Below are 8,585 nucleotides of genomic sequence, written 5' to 3' on the forward strand. Positions count from 1 at the left end.
CATGATGACTCTATGAGACTGAGTCTAAGGGAAATGAAGGAATTTCCTAGAGTTTCATGGTAAGGAAGAATATGATAGAGATTAGAGATCCCGAAAGTAAATTGCCTCTGTAAAACAGGATGCCTAGCCCATGCTAATCCTTGGGGCAAAAGTCGGTAGGACCACTTCCCTTTCCCCAGCCACAGGCAGAATGGTCCCCTGTTCCATTGTCACTTTTAGCTTCCCCTCTTAGCCATGGATTAAGATTCTCAGTCAAAGACTTTACCCCAAGTCCGAGACCTGACTGTGATTTCACAATATCAATCTCTATTTGCTAGTTACCATAAGAAGTGGCTTGTTTGTAGTAAAGTTAATTGTAGATTTACACCAACTGAGTGGGAAGTGCAAGAATGAAAACAGAAGTGTCTTAGTGCATATATAGTATGCACTAAGAACTCAACAAAGGGGTGAATTTTTAAATTACTGAGCTATTTACCAGACAACAGAGCAGAGAGCAAGTCCATCAGCAACTTCAGGTGTGGGGAGAGACTCCGTTTATTCTATCCTCCATTACTTGATTAACAAATCATTAGATAGTGTTGTAGGGGACAGATGAGGCAGAGCACTGAAGATAGCAGGAAACAGTTTTATTTGACTGCAGCCAGGTTCAGAGGGCACAGTTTTGTTGTAATCAATTAATCCCTTGAACCCTGAGTTCAGGTAGTTTCAGAACTTTATACCCAGTGTGTAAGGGGAGGGGCTCAGAAGTTCATAGTCTGCAGAATTTCACAGGAAAGCAGCCTTTTCTTTTAGTGTTCTGGGCAAGTTAACCCTTCAAGGACAGTGCTTGAGAAGGGAAGAGCTTCTTCTCCCCTTTCTTTCCTCCCCTACCAGCTGTTAGTAGGGAGCCCAATTGGTAACTTTTCTTATCTTAGAAATGTAGACATCTCCGTGAAGCTCCATCTCAGGCCTTGTTAAAGGATCTTTGTTTGTTTGTTTGTTTGTTTGTTTTAAATCACATTTTGCATTTGCAAACACACTTTTCCAAACTACTATACTGGATAAATGTTTGTGAAAAACTAAGAAAAGGGGAGTTCAGCACCTGGAGTGCAGATCTCTTCCAGGTCAGTGACTAAGTAAAATAGAGCATTAGGAAAATAGGAAGTTTAACTACATTGAACTCTTTTTGTAGAGACTCTTGCTGATAGTTCTAAAATCAATTATGGTGAAGATTTCTGGAGAAGCTTAATTAAAGTTTTCTGTGGAGGAGGGGGTGCCACTACAATAGCTCTTATTATCTGCTATACAAAGACGAACCAGAACCCCAGCCCAGGACCCTGGGATACAGGGGCTACCAAGCAGGTGTTCAGATCTAGGGCACAGGGCCTGGGAACAAGGCAGAAAGTCATGTGCTGGAGCTGACCTTGACTCAGAAACAGACCTTGGGGTCTTTGAGACCAGGTCATGTGTCAATATGCCCGAGGCAATTTTGCCTGATAATCTACCAAGAACACTGTTATAAAATATGTGCTTATCAAATGGACAAATGGCACTTACAGAAGAATTCTTTCTAGATCTACTGAGTTGTATCAGTTTGTTTTAGAGATCTTTACATATTTACATGGATGATTTCTAAACATTTGAAAGAATTTTAATTCTACTTTTTCTAAGACCCTGACTTAGAAATATTTACTTGAAAATGTAAAATATTTTATATTGATCTTATGCATTTAAAGTATTTTGAGCATTTTTGTTTCTTCTTTGATATATATATGTTTTTTTCCGCTTTTTTATTCATTTTTTTAGATATACATGACAGTAGAGTGTATTTTGACATATACATACGTGGAGTATAACTTATTCTAATTAGGATTCCATTATTGTGGTTAAACATGATGGGGAATTTCACTGGTCCTGTATTCATATATGAACATAGGAAAGTTATGTCCAATCATTCTACTTTCTTATTTCCATCTCCCCTTCCTTCCCCTCATTCCCCCGCTTTTAAAAAATATTTATTTTTCAGTTGTAGTTGGACACAATACCATTGTTTTATTTATTTATTTTATGTGATGCTGAGAATTGAACCCAGGGCCTCACACACACTAGATGAGCACTCTACCACTGAACCCCAGTCCCAGCCCCCATTCCCCTTTTTCTAATCCACTGAATTCTATTCTTCCCCACTACCCTTCTTGTTGTGTGTTAGCATGGGATTGGCTTATATTTCTTTTGTGGGGGAAGGTAGAGAAAGATGGTAGCACATTTCAAAGTACTATGGGGATTTATTAAAATAAGTGAGTGCAAACCCCATGTTATTTTTAAAAAATACTTTACCAACAGGCCATTGAGTGAATATCTAGACTCTGCCCATTTCTTGAGCATCCATTTCATTCTCCCAGATATATTCTTTTTGCCATTGATTTTCTTCTGCTTTGAGAATCGTTTCTTTAGAGTTACTTTTACAGAAGTGAAATTACTGGATGAGAAGGAATATTATTTTAAAAATTAAATATCAAATCAATGTTGCCCTTTTTACGTTTATATTAAGTCAACGCATCTTATTATTGCTAAAATAGATTTTAAAAATTATTTTTACATTAAAATTACTTTTAATTGATACACAGTAACAGTACATGTTTATGCTATTTTGATACATATATCTAATGTGTAGTGATCAAATTAGGGTAATTAGCATATCCATTGTCTGAAACATTTATAATTTCTTTGTTTTGGGGACATTCAAAATCCTTTCTTCTTCTGGCTCTTTTGAAATCTACAATAACTTAAAAGGAGTTTTTGACATGGTCACATTTGTCTGTGATCTCCTTATGATTTCTTTGGTCGGGGATGTTTTAAAATGCCCTTTCGAGTCTCCTTGGCCTCGAGTTGGTCATGTGATCAGGGTGAGGCTCTGATTGCTGCTCCTTAATCCCCAGTGGGAGAACTCAGCCTCACCTCTTCATTTCCTTTCAAGGTTTCTGCCAGTCCTGGCTCCAAAGGGCCAGGCAGAAAGTGGGCATCCAGAGGATGCTGCCTTGTGGATGCAAGGAGATTAATTACTCTCCTTGCATTTGACTTCCTCTGGTAATTTGATTAGAAGCTTTGGATGCATTGGGTGATTTTAAGGTAAGACAGAATATGTCTCAAATATGCCTATAGATAAAATGACTGAAAATCCCTCAAACACTTATAATTGGATTACTTTATAAAATTCAGAAAGGATCTAAACAATGTCAAAATGGGCTGCGACTATCATTTCCCAGACCAACTGCTTCCAAGATTCATATGGTGGGAAAAGAAAAATCACACAGGGAGAGAGAGAGTGAAGCAGCAGGACAAGACTAATTGTATAGCATGTGCATCTCTTTGAGTTCAAAAAAGAAAAAGAAAAAGGGGAAAGGGAATACAATTTCGTTATAAATCCCAGAAGGTTTCAACAGAAATCATTTGATGGCTTAGTTTACAGGAACAAAAACATTCATTTCCTACATCATCAATTAAAGAGTTTTTCCTCCTGCTAAGTGGATTCTATTCTGAGACATCAGCATCCCTGGGCACATCTTAGAGCATACATGTGAAGTCCACTGTGTCCCATCAGCAGTGCCAAGCTCCTGCTTCCTTCTCAAATTTTTAAATCTGGATATTTCAGAACAATTTCTCACTTCTGGACTATAGTTACATGGATGTTATATTGTGTTGGCAAATCTGAGAACTTTTGTTTAAAGTTGGGAAATATATTTTGAGTCTGGAGAATGTTATGCTGGGAAGATACTCAAGAGTAGATTATTTCCATTTTTCTGAGCAACAACTGAATTAGTTGAGACTGAGAACAATTTTAATTAAAAATTTTTTTTTTATTCCTCAAGAATTCCACTGCATATAGACTGGAAACCCTGCAGACTGGCTGAGATTTCCCTTATGCAATACTCTGTTCTTCATTTTGAATAGTAGTGATGGGTAAATGGGTTGGTGGCCATGGTTGCCCTTTGCCACAGTTGCCCCTCCCAGTAAATGAAGACCAGTTGTTACCACCACAGCACAGTCCTTTACTAAGAGGAAGTGTTTTTACCATCAAGAAATGATGAAAGTTCGAACTGAGTGTTGTTGAACTGTAATGTACAGGTGCATGCCTGTAATCCCAGCTCCTTGGGTTTGATCTTGGGATTCCGTTCATAATAAAATTTTCTCAAGTGTACCACAATACATATAAACACTACTATGCTGATGTTTAGATGCAGAGAATATTCTGAGTATCACAGAGGTAGGCTGAAAAACGTCCCTTATGCACGTTAATTAGTCACATTCTAATCCCTGGAACCTGTGAATATAACCTTGATTGGCAAAAAGGTGACTAGAGCAGGGAGTGTGTGTCTGCAGATGTGATCAAGGATATAGATATGGGTTATCTGAGTTGGCCCTAAATGCAGCTGCATGTACCTCACAAGAGGGAAGAAGCCAGAAATCTTACTACAAAATGCAGAAGAGGAGGTGATATGAAGACAGAGCAGAGAGAGATTGGAAGGTGCTGGCCTTGAAGATGGAAGTGATGCAGTCACAAAACAAGGAGGTGCCAACACTTACCAGAAACTGGGAAAGTCAAGGAAGCATCCTGCCCTAAAACCCCAAGAGGGAATGGCCCAGACAGCTTGTTATCTGGCCCAGCAATACTATCAGACTTCAGAGTGCAGACTTCTGGCCACCAGAAACCTAAGAATAAATTTCTGTTTTAAAACATGATAATTTGTTATAGCAGTACCAGCGAATTAATAGTTACTGTATCTAAAAACTGAGATTGATAATAACACGTACTTTGAAGTGTTTTTGTAAAGATAAGATGAAGGAATGAATACCTGAAGGAAGCTTAGAATCATGCTTGGCACAGTAAGTATTCACAAATGTCAGAAAAAGCCAGGTTTGGGGATGCACACCAGTAATCCCAGCGACTCAGGAGACTGAGGCAGGAGGATAACAAGTTGGAGCTCAGCCTGGGCAACTTAGCAAGCACTGTCTCGAAATGAAGAACACAAAAAGAGCTGGGATGTGGCACTGTGAGGTTTAATCTCTACTACCAGCAAAAAAACCCACAAAAACAAACAAAAAACCCAAATCTGATATAATTATGAATGATTTATCTAAAACATGAGGCCACATAATTTCCCAACATCAAATGTTAAGTAGCAAATATATTAATGAAATATAACCTTTTATTCAAACTGACTGAACCTCTGAGCATGATCGGCACCTACTTGTGTCACAGACCTGGATTTATTTATTTGTGACTTTATTTTAAAATTTGAAGTATGTCATATTTAAAAACATACTTAAAAAATGTCAACTCTCTTTCTGGTCCCACTGGCCACATTGCAGCGCCAAGCACTCCGAGTCTGGCCTCAGGGCTCTGCATGTCTGTTCCCTTTTGAAATGTTCTTTCCTCACATATTCAGTTGCTCCTACTTTTCTTCCTTCACATTCCTTCTCATATGTTGTTTTTATTTGGTGAGTCCCTTCAGCAACCCTGGCTAGAAGAGCAAAATCCAACATTCTTCACTGGCAGCTTATAATATTAATTTTTTAAAATAGTACTTACCCCTACTAGATGTTAAATGTTTACTCCTTGGGAGTCTACTATTACAATACTACATTAAAAAACAAAAAAATCAGTTTATACTTTGCATCTTTCTTTTAAAAATGTAGACTTTATTTGTGTGAGTGAATGACAACTGAGTCTAACATTTACTCTGCTCCTCCTAAGAATCTAGCTTATAAACCAAAATGCTTGATGTGTTGCAATGAACATGGGATTGTTATAGTTTAGAACATAGGTATTTGTTTTAGTCCGATTTTTTTTTTTTTTTTTTTTTTTTTTTGCTGCTGTAACCAAAAGACCTGACCAGAACAATTTTAAAAAAGGAAAAGAGGAAAAGTTTATTTGGGCTCATGGTTTCTCAATCCAAAGATGGCTGACTCCATTGCTCTGAGCCTGAGGTGAGGCAGAATATTGAGGTGAGCAGGTATGGAAGAGGAAAGCAGCTCAGGACATGAAAAGTGGAGAGAGAGATTTTTCTTCTCACCAAGGACAAAATATATACCCCAAAGGCACACCCTAATTACCCACCTCCTCCAGCCACATCCTACCTACACACAGTTACACCCAGTTGATCCCTATCCAGGGGATTTATGCACTGATAAGGTTAAAACTCTCATAACCCAATCATTTCACCTGTAAACCTTTTCCATTGTCTCTCACACATGAGCTTTTCAGGGACACCTAAGCTTTGGGGGTATAGCTAAGTCATAAAATCTTTAAATACCAGTTCTGGTGCTTGCTAGATTGGATTGCCTTGGAGATATTACTGCATACCCCTAAGTCTTTTCTTACCTGCAAAATGGAAATAACCTTGCAATTTTCTCAGGATTAGCAAAATTATGTATGATGGGCCTAACACAGGACCTGAGGCGTGGTAGGAGCCTAAAAACTGGCATTATGCCCATAATAGTCGTGTTAAACTCCACCATAGAAGCGTGGCCAAAATGGTTTGAATTCATATGAGCTATTGTCATAGCCATTACTGTCATGACTCTAGGCATTATTGTAGCATCATCATAAAAGCTTGGTGGGAATGCTTGAAATTAGTTATATTTTTAAAACTAACCTGATATGGAGACTTTTTAATAAATAACTGTTTTAGTCAGCTATTTCACTGCTGTGACTGAAAGATCTGACTGGAACAATTTTAGAGGAGGAAAAGTTTATTTGAGGTCTCACAGTTTCAGATGTTGGTCACAGAAGGCCAGCTCCATTTCTCAGGGCTCAAGGTAAGGCAGAACATCATGATGGAAGAGTGTAGCAGAGGGAAGCAGCTCACATGGTGAATAGGAAGCATAGACTCCACTCACCAGATACAAATATATATCCCAAAGCCATGTCCCCAATTCCCACCTCCTGCAGCCATACCCTACCACTTCAATTACCACTCAGTTAGTCCCTGTTGGGTAATTAATTCACTGATTGGGTTGATACTATTATAATCCAATAATTTCTCCTCTGAACCTTCTGGCATGTGTGTTTTTGTGGGTACCTCACATCCAAACTATAATAACAACATTAAAAATATATTTATTAACTACATGACAGACACACTATCTGTGCTCTTTAATCCAGCTTCAAATACAAATAAAACTCTAAAAATGCCTTCCTGCTTTAAATAAGTTTGGACTGTATCCAGGGACATGTATAGAATTTAACTCAGGGAGTTTGAACTTCCTGCTGCAGGTGTTGAATGTGGGAAGCCGCCTGCCCAGGCCCAGAGATACAGGGATTAATTCCCAGAGCTCAGGGAGGCCTGCTGATTGGTGAGTGAGACTGTGCTGTGTAATTGAACATGTGGTCCCAGCCCGACTGCAGGAAGGATGAAATTTGTTAAGTGGTATCTTTCCTGAAGTTAAAAAGGGAAGACCAACTGTCACTGATTATGGTAAGGTCTTATTAAATTTCTACTCTACTAATTTGGAAACTTTGATAATTCAGACTTGGAAGCTATGATACAGAATAAAAATGTACAACGAAGTACTATCATTTGGAAACTTCACATTATAGCATTACTGCTAGATGATATAGGCCTATCATTAATTTCATTACAATTTTTAATTATTTTTTAAATTGTATTTATTTCAATACAATTTTTAATCTCCCAAGAGTCATTTACTTGAAGGATGGTTTGGGTCACTTCTGGTATAGAGCTCAAAGTGTAAGAATAGCACCAAGGCACCAGAAAACCATTTAGGTAGTTGCAAAACGCAGAGAAAGGTCCATTAGGACTTTTTTTTTTTTTTTTTTTTTTTTTTCTGAAGAAACCTCTGGGGGAAGCAATAGGGATGGATTACAAAGAAATAACATTCTGTGATGCACTTATCAGGCCCATAAAAAACTAACCAAATCCTGGAGCAGAGAGCTCGCTATTGTAACTGAGAAGGGTGCCACAGTGAGAGCTTTTGAGACCTGTGATGTTGGATTGGATGACCACAGTTTCAAAGAGACAGCTCATGTTGGAGCTCACTGGGACCATGCCCATGTCGCCTGCCTCCTGACCTCATCAGTCAGGAGTTCAGCTGGGCTGAGAAAGAGGACTGTCTGTTTTTCCTTGTTGGTTTAACCATATGATGCACAATCCTGTAAACAAATTAATTTCCCCCAGGACTTTTGAAAGCATCCTAACTGCATTATCATTTTTCTGCATAAAGGAAGCTCAGCAAGAGAACAGCTATGGAATGGGCTTCAAATGATCTCCAAATGGCCATAAAATAGAGGTGGTGGTTAGCAGAGATGCGGGTGTGTGTGGGGGGATTAATGAGGTTTTGTTTGCTAAAATTCAGGATTTGATTATTCTGAAAGCTGCATAGTCTCACCCCTGTTCTCTCTCCCTTCTGTCAGCTCTCTGCAGAAATCTTTTGAACTCTTTGTTTTTAAAATTTGTACTCCTCTCCTACTGTTAGTAGCCTCACTGATCTGGCCTTCCAAGTCAACCTCATCTCAAGGTCAAAGTAGAATTCTCAAATTTGGCTTATTCTGGGACAAGGTGACACAGCTGGGACAGCGGGTACAT

Source organism: Callospermophilus lateralis, chromosome 3 (assembly GCF_048772815.1).
Source record: "Callospermophilus lateralis isolate mCalLat2 chromosome 3, mCalLat2.hap1, whole genome shotgun sequence".
NCBI classification, from domain to species: domain Eukaryota; kingdom Metazoa; phylum Chordata; class Mammalia; order Rodentia; family Sciuridae; genus Callospermophilus; species Callospermophilus lateralis.